This window comes from Ruditapes philippinarum, unplaced genomic scaffold, assembly GCF_026571515.1.
Source record: "Ruditapes philippinarum isolate M1 unplaced genomic scaffold, ASM2657151v2 ctg516_1_1_1_1, whole genome shotgun sequence".
In the NCBI taxonomy this organism is placed as follows: Eukaryota; Metazoa; Mollusca; class Bivalvia; order Venerida; family Veneridae; genus Ruditapes; species Ruditapes philippinarum.
The window spans coordinates 52,066-70,649 of record NW_026861855.1 but is presented as its reverse complement, the minus strand read 5'-3'; the positions used below and the strand labels follow the sequence as shown (position 1 = coordinate 70,649).

General features: G+C 31.8%; 1 long non-coding RNA gene across 1 annotated transcript; it reads right to left on the bottom strand.

Moving 5' to 3' along the window:
* Positions 1-13,332: 13,332 nt before the first annotated feature.
* Positions 13,333-17,252, bottom strand: LOC132717126 (uncharacterized). The gene is made up of 3 exons (XR_009623914.1): positions 17,197-17,252; positions 16,632-16,720; positions 13,333-13,739 (listed from the first exon to the last, which is right to left on the bottom strand). It is a non-coding gene; the product is annotated as an uncharacterized LOC132717126 (long non-coding RNA).
* Between the last annotated feature and the right edge of the window lie 1,332 nt (positions 17,253-18,584).

The window sequence follows — 18,584 nt, the reverse complement described above, 5'->3', positions numbered from 1 at the left end:
TTTTCATTGGATAATCGTGACGTTTATATAGTTTTATATACACGGCTCGCAGCTGTCGATTCATAAAAACATCTTACTTTTTTCTCTAAAAAATAATGCTTGCTGTATTATAAATTCGTTATAAAGATTGTTGACAGGTAATATGGCGGTATATAAACGGCTGTTTGCAATATAACCCCGCCTACAAATAGCGGTTTATATAGGGCCATATAACCTGACAACAATCTTTATAACTAATAATATAACCAGTTGTTAAATGGTCTTAATTAAGAATCCCTCTTAGCGCAAGCAGTAATTAAGACATTGCTTCAAGATATTATAGACATTATAAAGTCGTAGGTTCAAATCCTGGTTCATACCCCAGATCATCCCCGGTTTGTGCCGGAAGAGCTACGGTACTTCCCCTGTGTAACTCCCCTGGTTATTCCCGACAGAGCTAAGGATGAAGCCTGCAGAGCTTTACTTCCCAGATCATCCAAGACCACCCTGGTGATATAAAATATTTTATTCCATCCAGGGTCGAATGGCGGATGTCCCAAGATCATCCCAAATGTTGTAGGCAGTGTAACGGATGTACCCCGGTTGTTCCCGGTAGAGCCCCGAATCACCCCGGATGTCTTCCAGGGCTCTGCAGGGATGTCAGTGAGACTGTAGCTTTAAGTCAAGACACATTATGAGGACCTTGTATTCACAGTTGTTATGGTGACTCTGTCATATTTCCAATCAAATGTTTATCAAATGTTACAGCTTAAACTCTTAACCTGCAAATGGTGTCACACATTCTATCATGCAACCAGTGAAGATCAGAGCCAGCTTAATAATCCTTTAGAACATTTTGAAATCAAAAAGGTTTTGAATTATTTCGCTAAAATTGAAATCCGTAATTTTATAATATCAATTGGGGTATTAAGGGTTAAATGCCCAGCAGCTGAAAGGGTGGCTAACCTTACTTTTTATTTTGAAATACATGTACATTTACCGTTTGTCCCACTTTCTTATCCAATCAAATGCTCCAATTTATTTGAAATATATTGCATACACAATACCGGGATTGGTGTATGTGGAAAATAAGTTGACTTATTTTAACAGGTATTGACGTGGTATCTGGCAAATATGACGTTATGGATATGGGCGGAGTTTTACATCAGACAATGAATGTAGCATGCGAATAAAGTAAACAAATAAGAAAGCGATTTCATACGTTTTTTTTTTATATATCCAAGCTTTTACATGTATAAAAATTATTGAAACAGTATATTCCCTATACCGTCATGGTTATAATTCAAACATTAGAAAACAGTTTGTGGCTGATAACTGAAAATAATAGACATGGAGCGAGAGAAATCTCAATGTTCAAAACTAACACATATCTTTAAAAGATCATACAGAATATCCATTTTTCATAATTCCAAGACATTTTTTTCCACATTTTGTTAAAATCTCCACTTTTTTAACAGTTGACTTCGACCCCTATACCCTCGTTAGTCAACTCGCGCATGCATGGATCCAATATTCTGCGAAGTTCAGAAAAAAAGATCTACAGTTTTAACAAAGTTCACGTGCATGGATTTTTCATTTCGAAGATACCGTTGTAGCCTTGCAGTAATGTTTAGTAAAGTTGTTGGAGGATAAAATACACCATTTTTCCTTTCAATTTCACTGATGAATCGTTGTAACCAAAAATCCATTTCTGCACATGAACGGAACTGCTCTATTTGAACCAGGCTCTTGCTTTAAATAGTCTCCGGTTGTAGGTTGCAGTTTTCAGCCAACTCCCTCCAGACGCGCACTGCCCAGTTGTTGTTTTTCGTTGTATTATAGGGCACTGTATTTCTGGTCTTTCTTAATGTCATCAGATGTCAAAAGCTTTTCAAATCGGCCTGCAAAATGCAAATATAAAAAAAACAACACCTTAAATACGATTTTCAAAGTTTTTTTTAAATAATTGCAACAGCATTTAGGCAGATTAATCATGTTATGTTTGAATAATTTACCTCAATACTTTGAGGTTCGGTGCTGGTTGGGCGTACAAAAGCTGCGCGCTTGGTCATGTTACAATTTGTATTTTCATTCAGATAATGTTAGATATTGCGACAATTCGAGAATATTTGTTTATAAAATATTTACCTGAGCCTTTGCCTCTTTTTGCTTGTGTCTGCATATAAAACCTGCGTATCAATATCAAGCAACCGCGTGACCACATCAGCACATTCGACATGAAATGGTTCAAAAACATGATTCTTGCTATATTCATGTCAAACACAGCCTGATCGCAGGATTGTTACATGATGACTAATGATATAAAAATACATAAAAATGCAATGCTTTAATTGACAGGTCAAAACACTACGACCATGTGTTGGCCTGTCAATCTATACTAGTTAGGGCGGGACTCGTATTACATCAAACGCTGTACCGACACTTCGTACGTGACTTATTCCACGAAAGTGGGTCAAACGGTAAGCCAGTTATAGTTCATATTCTAAAAAATATAGAACTTATTGCTGCGCTCCGCTACGCTACGCTTGCAATAAATTCCATATTTTTTAAAATCTGAACTATAACTATTACGTGCCTAAGATAGCATTTATACCATCCTATAGAATAGCATATAAATTTATAATTACCATAAAAAATAATTTTAGCTTATCCCTTAATATATTTTTAAATAAAGTGGTATAGACTATATTATTCTCTATTGAGGACATTCATTCTCTTCAAACTTTTACTGATTATTCTTACTTTCATTATTTTTTATCATTCTAAACATGACTTGCACATATTATAATCTTATTTTATAATGGCTACATGTATTTTATGTGATTTTGAAGTAATGTTTTATTTTATCCAATTATTACATCCTATAAAAAAGATGCAGGTTTGAGATACTTCCGTTTTGCACAAAGAAAATAATTAAATTTGCTCAAAATTTGTGCGGAAAACAGTTGTAACTTGAGATACTACCCTTTTGCACAAAAAAATATGTAACAAATTATCAAAATTTATTTGCAAAACGGTTGTAACTTGAACTTATTCAAATATCTTTTTTCAAAAATAATTTGCTTCTTTTTTCTTTCTTTGTTTCTAATTCCTTAACTAGAATGTATATATTTTCCTAAAATAAAACATTTTTATTCATTAACAAAAGTTTTAAAAAGTTTTTTCATGCTCCTGAAAAATTTGCTAAAATTGAGTTACAACCGTTTTGCGCTAAGCCCGCGATAAGCCAACGCTACTTTAAAAGTTGAAGGTGTAGTAATTTGTTGGACACTTGTAATAAAAAATTGTTCTTTCTTTTTAATTGCTGGTTTTAAGCAGTTTTGAGTGAGAACTAATTTGCGTTGTTAGGACTGTTAGGAAATTTTGTGTTAGACCGTGGATGTTAGCTATGTATTATCTGATCTGCGATCAGAAAATACAAAAACAGAAATCACTTTGGAAACAATAATAACTATGTATTTCAGATCTATTTTGAGGTTAATAAACTTTGTAAAATAGATAGTTATATATAAATAAAAACAAATAATCACCAAAATCATTTAAAAGGAGAATCTCCTTCACATTTTAATTATGTAAATTTAAAAACAGTATATTAATTAATTTACTTTTAAATTATTTCATACTGAAGTATAAAGATGGCAGTAATGTCTGGAAAAAAAAACAACAACAAAAAACAAAAACATTAATTAAACATATCAAAAAGAAAAAATTACGGGTAGTAATATTTTATGGTGATATATCTAATATATACTATATTTTTAGTGACATTATGCTCCTTTTTTCACTGTCAAGTTTAGCTGATTTGACTAAATATTTCAAAATGGTGATTGACCAACAGATGATTTTAAAAAATTTCAAAAATATAAATCTGCCTAAAATACTGCCACACTCTTATTTATAAATTGAACATTACAGTTATATTGAGACTGATTTATTATCTATAGAAATTTTCTTATGCTATGTGAGTTATTTATCTTTCATGCAAAATAATAAAATCGAAAGGAACTGTTGCAAAAATTAAACTTTCCACCTGTTCACTTACTATATGAGCCGTGTCACGACAAAACCAACATAATGGGTTTGCGACCAGCATGGATGCAGACCAGCCTGCGCATCCGCGCAGTCTGATCAGGATCCATGCTGTTCGCTTACAAACTGTATAACAAGTAGAGAAACTGATAGCGAACAGCATGGATCCTGATCAGACTGCGCGGATACGCAGGCTGGTCTGGATCCATGCTGGTCGCAAACGCACTATGTTGGTTTTGTTGTGACACGGCTCATATGATAACCCTTGGATGAGTATCATGTCACTTTAAGATCACAATTTTACTAAAACCTGTCAAAACCTCATATACTGTCATACACAGGGCAAATATTTTTATAGCAATAAAACACAACTTTACAAGTGAAACCCTACTACATTTTGTATATGTAAATTTGATGATACAATGTAAAATAAAAAATATATACACATTGTTCCCTATAATAATTGGTCAAAAATTATTTATATTATTCATGAAACCCATTAAAAGAGACAACCTGTCTATATTGTATAAAGTACCATCATTTTTCATAAAACTTTATCTTGATAAAAAATTGTCAGTTTTATCACAAAATTACAAGAGCACACAATAATATACCAAACAAAGTGCATTAAATAATTTTTTCCTGTTTAAATAACAAAATTTCCCTATATAATCAAGATTTATACATATATATCCAAATTAATTATAAAACAAATAAATAAAATCATTGTTCTTATCTTATAATATTATGTATATAATTGGGTATTTAAAAAAAAATTATTCAGTTTTAACAACAAAATAAAGGTGTTAAAGGAATAAGAATCAATGTTCTTAGGTTGATACTTAAATCTTAAGTAATACTGTTTTTCAAAACTTCTTCCATATTTTACCAGACAAATTTTTATACTATTAAAATCTAAATTGTCTTTCAAATTTTTTTTGCAGTCTTGACCAAAGTATTCCGAAAATTTAATATTAAAATTGTTCGGTTCAAGACTTCATCTTATCAATTTCATGCAATGACATGGAGGTTAGATGGGTGAATCGGGCAATTTTCACCATAAAAGGCGAGCCCATTGTCCCATCCCAAACACCATTCAATGAAAGGTTCAGGAAATTTAGCAAAACTAATAAAAACTTAATTTCTAATGCAGGAGATATATAGCCAAAGCAATTCATCTAATCGTTTAAGTCATTTTGAAGAGATTCGTAAGCATCTGCCCCTTTGAAATATTTTAGGATGCGTTTCTAAACAGGTGGTGCGTATCAGTCCCGATAATGTCCCTATCATCCGGCCATTCACTGACCAATGATACGTGTGGACGAGGCCACGATATGAAAGGACCTTTGGGTCTAAGGTCAGTGATGAGTTGACCTTGCTATTATATGTATCACATGCAAGCGTTCCAAATGCAATCTTAACAGAGGAACACAAGAGATGTAATACATTGTTCATGACTGGATCACCCAAAAATCTTGGACAATTTCAACTTTCTTTGTGAAATTGAGCCACTAACAATACTCCACTGGACATCACGTCTTTTGTGCAACTGACCACATTCATAAAGACCAACGGACAGTTACAAATCACAAATTTCATTTAGACGATAACAAAAGACATTTATCTGCAAAGACGTAAAGTTTAATATTCAAATGTCTTTTCATCAGACTCATATCATAAATGATGACCACAATTAAACAAAGTGATTATTGAAATAATGACGGGGTTGCGAGACAATAATCCACGCACCGAGGGCCGCAGCACACTTGAAAGTTGTCATCTTGAGTGTAACGTGAAACTGCTTTCACAGTAAAGGTAAAATCCAAGATGTTCAATTAAAATTAGATTTGGCATGCTGTGAAGAGTTACTTTTTACGCGGTGAATTGTGCGGCCATGTCATCTGGCGGACAAATAAATATTACCGTCAAATGCATCACAATTATGCCGATGAGTTTCGGTTATTTTGAATTTTCAAACAAAAGAAGTGGACAGTTGTATTCAGAATAAAACAGCATGTGCGGAAATGACCATATTTGTTTGTAAATGTTAAATGGCTTTAAATTTTAAATAACCAATCTTTGAATGGAAATTTCGAGTGATTTATAAATCAAAGAGCCAGTGTGTTTTTGTGCACTTTTTAAACTTAAGGACACTTGCTCATTTGGCTGTCAACGAGTTTAAAAGAAAATGTGTTTTAGATAAAATGGAAATGTTCAAATTGTATTTAATCAATTACAGTTTTGAATAGAAAAAGCATCCTCTAACATTTTGCAATGTTACTATTTATGTATAATTTAAATCTTGACCACTGGTACTTGAGAGAAATGCACTTTGTCCAATAGGAAAGCACCAAAATTTTAAAATTTGAAATTGAATTTGTTAAAACTTGTAATGACTTTGAAACTGGTTTTCTTGAATCTTGAAATTTTGATTTTCAAGAACAAATTGTAAAAGTCTTAGTTAAGCCATATAACTGTATTTAAATATGTAAAATTATAATTTACAATTTTAATTTCATCAAGGCAGAAAAAATTATATATGCTGATGCCCACATAGAAGATTGGGAAACTGAACTTGTTAGTCTCATTAAATAAAGTTGTTACTTACTTACTTACTAAAAGGTCCCTATATCAAAACATAATTACGCAACTGAAAACAATTGTAACTTATTCATATATTTCAGTTGTAGGCATCTATTTCAAGAACAGCCATCTTAAAGACAAACTGTAGAGCTTGAAAACACAAAAGGTGCCAAGATCAAATTATGTTTATACAAAAGTTACCAAATTACTAGGGATGGCAACGAGTAACCGGTTAACCGAGTACTCGATCGAACGTCCGAATATCGGTTAACAAAATTGATATTCGATTACTCGGAAAAAATATATAATTTCTATTTTTTTCACGATTTAGAAAGATTGGTGTGTTAGTTCAGAAATTCGGAGATGTGCATGTATCTTCATAAATACCTGTTAAATGCAATCAAAACATCCTTGCAGAGGTGCGAAAATGATATCATAAATTTAACGAGGCGATCAACAGTTTGACACGCGCACCTGTGTCGCTTATGTCATCCAGCCTCTTATGATATTTTATTACCTTTAATCGTGTAACAGTTTGCAGCGGATGTTACTGTTTTGAAAACAAGAAAGGATCGATTGCTATTATGAATGTAAGAAAAAGGTAACTAGTATTTAGACCCCTTTTAATCTTTTGTTGCTGCCGATCAGTCTATATTATTTCAAAAAGAAAAGATATATGAACTGTTATACATGTTTTAAACTTGATATTGCATTAATTAAAATGTTGTAAAATATCATATTATTGAATTAATTTTATTAAATTTGTCTCCCGTGCAGTCCTATTTATAGCAACGAATTCTATGAATTTAAATAGAAAACGAAAGTAGCATGCGGACGGTGTTGATATTGTGAGATAAACTTTGAAGATCACTGGAAATCATCCGAGTAACCGAGTACTCGATCGGAAAAATGACCGAGTACTCGAGTATTGATTTTTGTATTCGTTGCCATCCCTACAAATTACAATAAAGAAATTGAAATTCTAAAGTTCTTTATGAGTTTTGTGGGTCCTTGGGATGCACTGCTGCTGTTGAATGGTAGTCCTGGGACCAAAACTTCAATCAGGGACATTATATCACCTGTGTAAGGGACACAACTCTGGAGCCTAGATGAGAGACCTGGCCTGGCACTATACTGTGGGCATAAATTCATCATTTTCTTTTTCAGCAAGGCGATGGATTTAATAGCTCTCTTCTTGTTTTTAACCTATTCTGCCAGAATACACTGGCCTACATTGTATTTCACCAGAATACAACAAGTCCAATGCCACCACTAAACAGGGGTATTTTACTAGAATATAAATATAGGTCAATTCCACTAGAAAACAGGCCAATTCCACCAGAATACAGGCCTATTCCAGCATAAAGCAGACCTTATGTACCAGAATACAGGCCTATTTCAACATAATACAACCTATGCCACCAGAATATAGGCATATTTCACCAGTATAAAAGCTTATTCCATCAGGTCTCTTTCACCAGATTATAGCCTTTTTTCACCATAAAACAACCTATGCTACCAGAACCTAGGCCTTTTACCATAAATTACAACATACATGTATGCTACTTATCTACTAAAATACTGCTTTATATCAGAAAATAGGCCTTATCTACCAGAATACAGACCTATTTCACCTGAATACAGACCTATTTCACCATATAACAACCTATGCTCCTAGAAAATATGCCTTTTCACCAGAAAATAGGCATATTTCCATAATACAACCATTCAACCAGAAATAGGATTATTCCACTTGAATACAGACCTTTTTCAACAGAATACATGCCTATTTCACCTGAATACAGACCTATTTCGCCCTAAAACCTATGCTACCAGAAAATAGGCTTTTTTACCACAAAACAAGCCTATTTCACCAGAATACAGGCATATTCTACCAGATTACAACCTATTCTACCAGAAAATATGCCTTATCTACCAGAATACAGGCATATTCCACCAGAAAACAGGCCTATTCCACCAGAAAACAGGCCTATTTCACCAGAAAACAGGCTTATTTGACCAGAATATAAGCCTTTATCACCAGACTACAAGCCTATTTCACCATAAAACAACCTACGCTACCAGAAAACAGGCCTATTTTACCAGAAAATAGACCTACTTATCATAATACAACCTATTCCACCAGAAATAGTTCTATTCTACCTGAATACAAGCTTATTTCAACAGAATACATGTCTGGAATACAGGCCTATTTCACCAGAATCCTAGAAGGTGGCAAAGCCATTACACAAATTATTGAATAGTATGAAACCTAAAGTTTAGGAATTATTATATACATATACAAGTATGTTAAAGATTAAGCCTAAACCATAATAAGCATAAAATTTTAAGAATCATATAGGTTGCATTTACATAAACTGAATTATCATACAAAAATAACACATATAAAAGGCATTTTGTTAAATACAGGCTTACACTTATGATCTTAGATACTGTATCAGAGTAAGTTCTATATCTATTCACGAATTCGAAAACCTAGCTAAACACAGTTTTCCGGTACTTTCTGTACACAGCTCTTGGGAATTCACCTAAAGGGCATATAGTAACGATCTGTATGTTTTTGGTATTTTTTTTATTAAAGTGTAATAAAACAATTATTTCTTTGTAAGAAAATAATTAAATATCACTGTATGAATAATTCAAAACAAAAAATAAAGTAAATACATAAGTTTCTGCAGAAAATATCTCTATCTATTATAGCAGATGCAACAACAACTGTTTTAATTCTACAGATTTTTATTAATATAAATAACTTTTCTTTTTTTTTGGAAAATTTGCAATAGATTATACTAAGAACTGCCACAGATTTTTCAATAACCAATGAAAATCCTGAGAGTTGAGACAGAAAAAATTTATAACCTTAAGTCCAGGGTCCAATAAAAAATTTAATGAGCACAAACTCAGATCTCAGGTATTTGATTGGTCAGAAAATAACAGAGAATGTATATTAACCAATGAAAACCCTGACATTTGAGACAGAGCTCAGATAAAAGTTTTATTACCTCGAGATCTGAGTTTGACATTGAGGTAATTTCTTTAAAACCTCAGATCCAGGTTTTATACTTTTGACTGACTAAATTCAAATTTACCTCTTGATTTCCCAAAATTGATATTATATAGAAGCTTGACAAGTCTATTATATAAGTTTTGGATAAAACAACAGAAAATTAATTAATGAACCTATGAACTGAAAACAAACAAATATTTATATCTACCTAAATAAGCTTACTAAATAATTCTAGCGTATAAACAAGAAGGGCTACGAAAATAAAGTCGCAGTAAACACGCGACTCAAGGGATATAACGTAGGGCATTTGTTATGGAATTTCTCTGATCCCCACATCACAGTGTTTAATCCACCTAACACACGTAAATTGATTGAAGATTTTCAACGTCTATATCCAAACTTGACGACAAAATACAAAATCACTATAACAAAGGAAAATTGTTTGAAGTATTCGATAAATTCTTTCTACATAATGCGTTACCAAAGTCAGTGAAAACAATTGTCAATAGTAAGATAATAAAAAGATCCCAAACGAAAGTCGCGAAGATAATTTATTTTGATTTTACTGTCGTCTTATCATCTGTTTAAACGCATTATGAGTGAATGAATTGTCCGGCAATGTGAAATAGACAAGTATTCTTGTGCATTTAGGATTATTCGTAAGAAATTCAAAATCCCGAATCATCGTAATACCCATGAACACGCTGATAATGTCATATATCTAATCTTACATAAATTTATGTGTCATTACTGCAACTTCCCGACAAGTTTTTTTACAAGTGTTAACAGACAGGTATCAAGGTTTTTATAAAATCTTAAATATCTGAAATATTGATTTAAATTATTTTTTTTTTCACAAAAATTTGAAATTTTTGCTACACTTACTAATCAACAGATGACTAAACATGTAATAGTTAATGAAATATATTTTTAATCATTATCTTTTTTTATTTGATAGTATAAAATTATAAGAACACACAAAAAACTGATTAATTGATGCAGAATTACTTTGAATTTTTGTTTTACAAATAGATAATTCGATAATTAAAATGTATTATCAAGAATAAAAAAACCCAATTTAACCGATTTTGCAACATAAAAAGAACTAATGAAAAAAGAACAAAAAATTTGACATCTTTTATGATTTCCCTACAGGGAGAAAAAATCATATAACAATTTCATTTAACATAGGGCACACTTTTTTTCAATAGGTGACACACTTACAGGACAAAATTACAGAGGAATGGGTGTCTAAATCACCTTTATTATACAACTGCCCGCCCCTTTACTCTTCAATTCCTAATTCAATATTATTCAACTACCTCATTACAATCAGACCCCATTACCGAATGATATGCTTGACAGTGTAACTGAGTTATTCAACCAATATGGACCCGTTTTGATATCTTTTACGGATTTCACATCACGGTGGTCAAGCGTTCTCCGCGTAATAACCTTCGGTGACAAGCAAACATTAAAAAGGTAGCTTTACAAACCTGATATTGATGTAACAGTTGTTCATTGGATAATTGCATTATCTCCATTCAACAGTGTAACTCTATAGACTCAATAATGTTACTTTGTTAAAACATGTTTTTCGCGAGATAAAAAGTAACGCGACAGTTACGAGAGAAGTAGATACCTCTTTGTGATGTAAAGAAATCTAAAACGACTACATACAATACCAAAATCACAGGAATTTAGTCATTTTTTAACAAGTTTTGTTTCATGTAAGGTCAGAGGTCCATCTTATTTGATATTTTAAAAAATAATCAAAAGATAAATGAAAAAGAAAACCAAATTAGCAATCATATCAGTAAATCTTGTACAAATTATGTAAACATTTTCTGTTGAAATCTTTCTCTACAATGGTTCAAATATAATTAAGGAAAAAAATGAAATTGATTTATTTTCAGGGTTTTTTCCTAGGATTTTGGGAACATGACACATACCGATGGAATTGGGAATTTCAGTGATGTTTTGTTAAAAATTGGGAAAAATGCATGATTTAAATTTTGCAGTTATTAAATGAATGCAAAGAATCACTGTCTAGGATGGCATCTTCAAACATTTAAACACAACCTTATTTTCAAAGATTTTAGAGTTTGTTATTTTTTTTTGTAACCTTCAATTGGGAATTTTCTCCTGCGGATTGTAAAATAATATACTTTTTCAATTGGGAATATGACCAAATATTAGCCAAAAAATAAGCCCAAAAAAATCCCTGATTTTTTAATGACTATTTTTCATAACAAACACTTCTGTCATAAATTTGCAGGCAGTTAGGTTCCTTTAAGTTAATATATTTTAAGTAATTTAGTAAATGATTTTACTAAATATGTAACATGAATCAGAAATGTTTCTTACCTCTGTAAATGCAAACTTTGTCACGTTGGCTTGACCCACATAAAAAATTTTGAATATGATAGTGAAGGTCATCATCATACAAAACACATGACCAAGTGAAGCCATTACATGCCTGAAACACACAAATAAAAGATTTTTTCATCAATTTATGTATATATATCAAATCAAATAACAAAAAGAAACGCCAGAAATTTATTTTGAAATGTGATTATGGTTATAAAACAATTAATTTTGTAATTTGGGTAATCGTAATTCCTTTCAAATTTTAGTTATTAAAAGTTAAAACTTAACATATCTATAATACTAAAAAAAAAGTATTGTTATGTAAAATTTGTAAAGTTGTAAACACAGGTGTTATACAAATAAAGCAAAAGTTTTAACAAGTAGCCTGCTGGCAGTGACTGTTCTACCTATGTGATAAGTGCAGACCAAAATTTGCGGTTACATAGCCAGTACATCCATGGCCGTCTCATCATGGTCCGCACTGTCTGATACTAAAATAGTCAGTGCATTAATGTATTTTGGAAACTTTCTTTATAAATCATGAATGGTTTTACCTAGGTTTGGTTTAAACATATTTATTTAAGCTCGATTGCGAAACAAGTTCTAGCAACTTATATTAATCACTTTCGAGTCCGCTTCCTGGAACCAACCAGTACTGGTGTCACATGGAGAAACATGGTCGTGACCCGAGTAGGGCTCGAACCCATGATCTCTGGGTTGAGAGGCAGGACACCTTTACCACTAAGTCTATTAAAGATATTTAGTGTCAAAATGGACAAGTCCAACAAATTCTTATTAAACAAAAATGCATTAGTTATAATAACAAAAATATATAGGTGATGAAGTTAAAAGGTCTCTACCTCTCAAGCTGGGGATCTTTGGTCCAAACCTTACCTGGGTCATAGCTACATTTGTATTATTTCTACTTGATATATGACAAAGTTCACCCATAGCATGCTGAATTTCTTAAATGGACTTTTTAAACTTTCATTGGCCTGACTCAGACTATACTGATGGCAAAGGCCTACCACTTGTGCTTTCAGCAGTTTTAGTGTTAATGAGGAAGTGGACTTGGAAAAAATATTTTTAGCAGTTTTATATGTTAAATTTTATAACTGAGTTTCTAGGAAGGTCAGGTTCAAACAATTTGCTTTGAAACAATGGACCCAAAAAGTAATGTAAACATCTTCATAAATTATGTTAAAATTTGACTTCGCTTACATTCTTAATGCAGAATTTCACTACTAAAACAAAATCACAATTCCTGTCTTTTTCAGTATATTTTAACTTAAGTATTAAGTTAATCTGCTTTTTCATTAGATAAACAAAATACTTAATAGACCTGTTTCAACCCTATAATTTTTTTTTTACAAATGACAACTGAAGCGTTCCAGATACATTTTTCATAATCAATATCTTTTTTGTGTTCAAAGTTTCAAGAGGACTTGAAATATTATTGTTTAAAAACTTGAAAGTAAGCACATTTCAAATATTTGAAAATTGTCTCAAAAAATGCGTCAAAAATTTGTTAAACTTGACTGTCTTTAAAACTCAAGTGTCATCGTAACAATGTTGATTGCCGTTTTGTCTTTCTATATCAAAAATCACACGTAGTATGACTCACGCCTTTCGCCCCTCTTCACGACGATAATCCCACTGTTCTCTGTTCGCCATGTCCAGCTACTCTGGTTACCCGGGAGCGCTGCAAGCATCTGCCAGATATTCACACCTGGAACCAGAGCATATCATTATTTTCAGAAACTACTTGTAAACTACGGATTAACGTAATACCCTAAAACCCACTTCAAACGTAAATGTTTATCAAACTTTATTATATAAATGATCTCGTTCTGCACAAAATTTCTCCCGCTTGCATTTTTCACTCGGTAGTGAAAATTGTGATAATAGACACAGAGGCATCACAAGTGAGAAATGTATAGGTGTTAACCTGGATTATTTTTTTGACGAGTGAAAATGTCAACAAGGTGCTGAAAAGATGTCGAAAACATTGAATAAATTATATAAACACTCCAATAGGGGGGATCATCTATATAGGGAGGCTTTGTGAAACATGAAGTCGCCTGACAGTTGTAGAACATTAAGACCTGTAACTAATAACGACTTTGTAACCTCGTAATTTCTTCTTTTTTTTTATACATCTGCCTAACATATCAATCAATCATACTATGGATGCAGATAAAGGGAAACAACTGATTGCATAATTTATACTTTTGTAGTCCTAAGTCTTCTCCCTTGACCTAAAAAACTCGTAATGATCTGAAAGTCTACAATCGTCTCCCTTGTTAAAGAACAGAATCATAATTATCAAGATTGAACTGTGTCAAAAGGTAATAAGCATCAAAATGTACAATTTTAAGCAATAATTACCTGAAAGCTTTAAAATGAATATGTAAAATTTTTGTTACAAATCACAACATATTTTTTATATCAGGAACAGACCAATTTTTTTTTTAATATAATTATATCAGAGAGAAAAAATATTTCTGCAATTAGCAGAGCTCCAGATAATTTTTTTGGCCAAGGGGTTTTTACCCCTCAAAATCTAGAGTTAGGGATAAAATGCAAATTCTGAAAAACTTAAGGGGTAAAATCTGTCAAAAAAGCATTTTGCATTTTTTATAAACAAATTAATCTTACAATATTGTTTTTGTTTGTTTGTTTTCTTTTTTTAGAAAAACTTTTACAAATAAGATACTGAATCAATGTGAAACAGTAAAAAACATGCTCTGTAAAGTCAGACTTCCAGAGTATACACAGCAAAATTATCAGGGCTTCCATTTTCAAAATTTGGAAGTCAGACTTCAAAATCTCTGATATTGGAAGTCACATTTTATAGGTAAAGAAGGAAAAGTATTAGATTTTGAAGTCACAAGCCAAAATGAAGGAGTAAATGACTCCCAAACTTCCACTAGTGGAAGCCCTGAAATTATTTTATATTCTAGGAGTCAATATTTTCTTTCTTTATTTCTGCTGGCATGTACCTTATCATGTACTCCAGTTTGAACAATTATAGTTAAAATTAGAATTAAAGAAAAATAAACAAGATTTTTTTATCTTTCCTTAAAAAGGCATTGGTCTGAGAGAAAATTGTCCGTAACTGTATACTGGGTACGAAAATATTGAGTACAAAACTGCAGGTGAAAAACATGTCTTTTTTGTTCCAACAACAAAAGTGAAAGAAATTAAAATATATATTTTTGTTATTATATTGAGGCATATTAGCATGTCAATAGATGCCTAAACAAACAATACTATGTTAAATCCTATGATGATTAGCTGGCTAATTTCACAGGTTGATCTACGAGAGTTATCTCCCTTCTGTACTTCCTGTTACTTTCGTTTTTAACATGCGTTGTTGACAACAGAATTTTTAGTTTTCAAAGCAATGAAATGGAAATATATTGATTTTTATGCTAAAAACATCCTCTTTCTAAATATCAAATGTTTACACTTCTATTCTTTCACGCTTAAATTTTGACATACAAGTGTATTTTCATTTTGTTGTGCGTAACTTTGACGCATGGATTTTGAAAGTGATGCGTATATTAGATTTTCTATGCGTATTTTACACTGATACGCACGCTATCTGGAGCTCTGAATCAGAAATCATGTATATTCCAGCGGGACTTTACTAGTTTTGACGCGGGGTTCATGAACCAGAATTGTATGTTAAATTATATCCAAAATTTATGTTAATTATTATACATGCATTATACATGTACTTTATGTGTTTTCTAAAACAAAATAGGAAATTTCCCTGATGGGGGGAGGGAGTCATAACCCCCTATTTTCCATTCCTCACTTTGTATCCGCCTATGATTATATTATCTATAATCATAAAACAATGAAATAAAAGAAACATAAATCTTTAGGACCTCCTTAAAAACATCTGTAATTCAGGAAATACCAACAATTTTCTGACTGATATTATGTGATTTGATGAATAAAAAATGTTTTCTAATTAAAATTTTCAAAATTTCTTTTTGTTATTTTCAAAATTTTAATATTATTCAGTTTGATTTTATTTTATATAGAATTGATCAGTACTGCAGTCCAAACAATTTGCTTAAAAGCTACTGATCTACATGTAAGATAAAACATTCAAAAGCAGCTTTAATAGTAGAATTAAATTTATAGTTTGGTATTCACTCTGTTTAAAATGTGATAATTTTCAAGTACCATGTATGTATACATGTGAATATTTTTTTACAAAATCATAGTAACCCAAACTGATGTGAGCTTGGAATCCTGCCGGGGGTGGGGTGGGGTCTCTGGAATTTACTTATGAGGAAGATATCAGAAACAGCCTACAAACTGTCAGTGCTAATTACTCTATGATAGCCCATCATTTGATTTATTAGATCACTTTTGGACAAAAACTAAATTAGTAGAAAATTTGAGGGAAAGTTACATTTGACTTTTTTCTGAAACATTTGCATTAATGTAAAGTACCTACCTGGTGCAAGTTTTTTTATACTAATTTAATTTGTTTCCCAGTTATATCATTTTTAAAGTGGCTACCAGAGGTAAAAAATTCCTGCACTTTTAAATGTTTATTATACAAATTATATAAAATACAATGTATAAAAGAAATTTCTACCTTCCAACCATCTTTTTTTGGGGTCAAAGATAAGAAGCAGACCCTCTTGTATTGGCTTTACAACTTTTTCTTCTTAAATTCCTGGACATCTGAAATGGTTAGTGTGATAAGACAGATTTTATTTAATGAATCAAGGGAGATAAATGTGACACTAATGTTTAACAGGCAAACAAGAGTTAAAGAATTACTACAGTAGTGTCTATATTGAAAAAAAGTTATCAACAATTGTTTTTTTTTCAATACACAGTGCAGTTAATTATGTACATTGTACAGATAATTTCCGATTTTCGATTCTAATAGATCCAGATATCTATATTGGAAATCATCAAATTATTATATATGGGAAATCAACAAAATAATGGCAACATGCAATAATTGTACCACCATTTGAGATATTGTGCTACTTTACATGGGCAATATCTCCGTATAATCTCGCCTCTACAAAAATTATGTACCTTTAGCACATCAATATATTTTGACTTTTGACTTCTGAAGAGCTACATGAAGTTCAATACACTAGATATAACAGAAAATTGAAAGTATAATCCTTTTTTCAAACACTTACCTTCTTAAAAAGAGTTGCATGTCTATCCTCAAGCTCCGCAGCCTATGACTCTGCAATGGCGGGAAAATTAATGCATAGCTAAAAACAAGTGCCCGGTATTTTGTACACTGGACGGTATCCAGATATTTTACATAAAATATCCAATGCAAGTGTTAAAAACAATTCATTACATAAAAAGAATGAATAAAGATATATAAAAATGAAATATATATACCCTTATATACCTACGTCAGGTGTTTCGCAAATTCAATTGAAATATCCTAGCCATATTGATCAATATGGTTTGCCTATTCTGCAGACGAACACATTTAAAAATTGTTGTTATTGTTCAATCAATGCCACCAAACGCATGTTGTTTTTTTTCTCGAAAAATTTAGTTCAACTAACTAAATGTAGTACTCGAATCAATTAGTAACGTTATGCATTTATTTGCAACTTTCCCGACTGCATAGATAGCCAGAGTCAGCCTCAAATCAAAGGTAACTCAAAATCTGCTTAATTGTTCAGCTATTGATTAAAACAAGTTTCCATTCAAGTTTCTAGTACAGGCCCAGTCCTCTAATTTTTCAACATGAATGACTGTTCTAATTATCGGCATATCTCATTAACATTTTTTTTTCAAAACTCTTGAACATAATTGTGGCTTCAAAAAACACAATGTCTCTTTTGGTCTCTTATATTGCTTCTGTGAGGAACATAAATTATAAATCCAACTTGCATATATCAATATCAAATAAAGACATATCTCATAACTACACTTTGGACTTTTTTCAATTCTTTCGTTACAAGGTTAATCATCTTGCAAGCATACGCTCCCTCCTCGTGTAGTCTTTTGTGTTAGATGATAAACATTCCATTGAGGTCCTCGTAAATTATGTTGTTCGTATCTAAGACCAACAATCTGCCTTCATATTATATCAATGAGGTCCCAGCTGCTATCTCTGGACAAATCTCAACTCCGCCCTTTGTTGGTTACACTGTATAGATCAACAGTACCACTAACCCTATCCCCCATCCTCAAGTTCATAATCTTTGTTGAAATGATGGCGGATATCCGATAAAGGCTTGCGGATAATGCTCTCCATACACTATTGTAATTTCAGTGGCTATATGACATATATTGTCACTATTTTAACTTCATTCATTCAATTTACTTAATTCAAAATAGTTTTAGAATTGCTATGATTTGTTAATTTTGGTTCTGTTTCCTAAAGGGACTCCATTAAGACTATTTGACATAAAGGGAGATATTTTTTGCACCATTTGATGTAGATTTGGACTAATAACTTGTGTGCAAATTTTCAGATCATTCCTCCTCTTCGTTTTTATTTGTTTGGGTCGTCAGACCAAACAAATAATGGTAGCGAAATTTCAGACTCTAATTAATG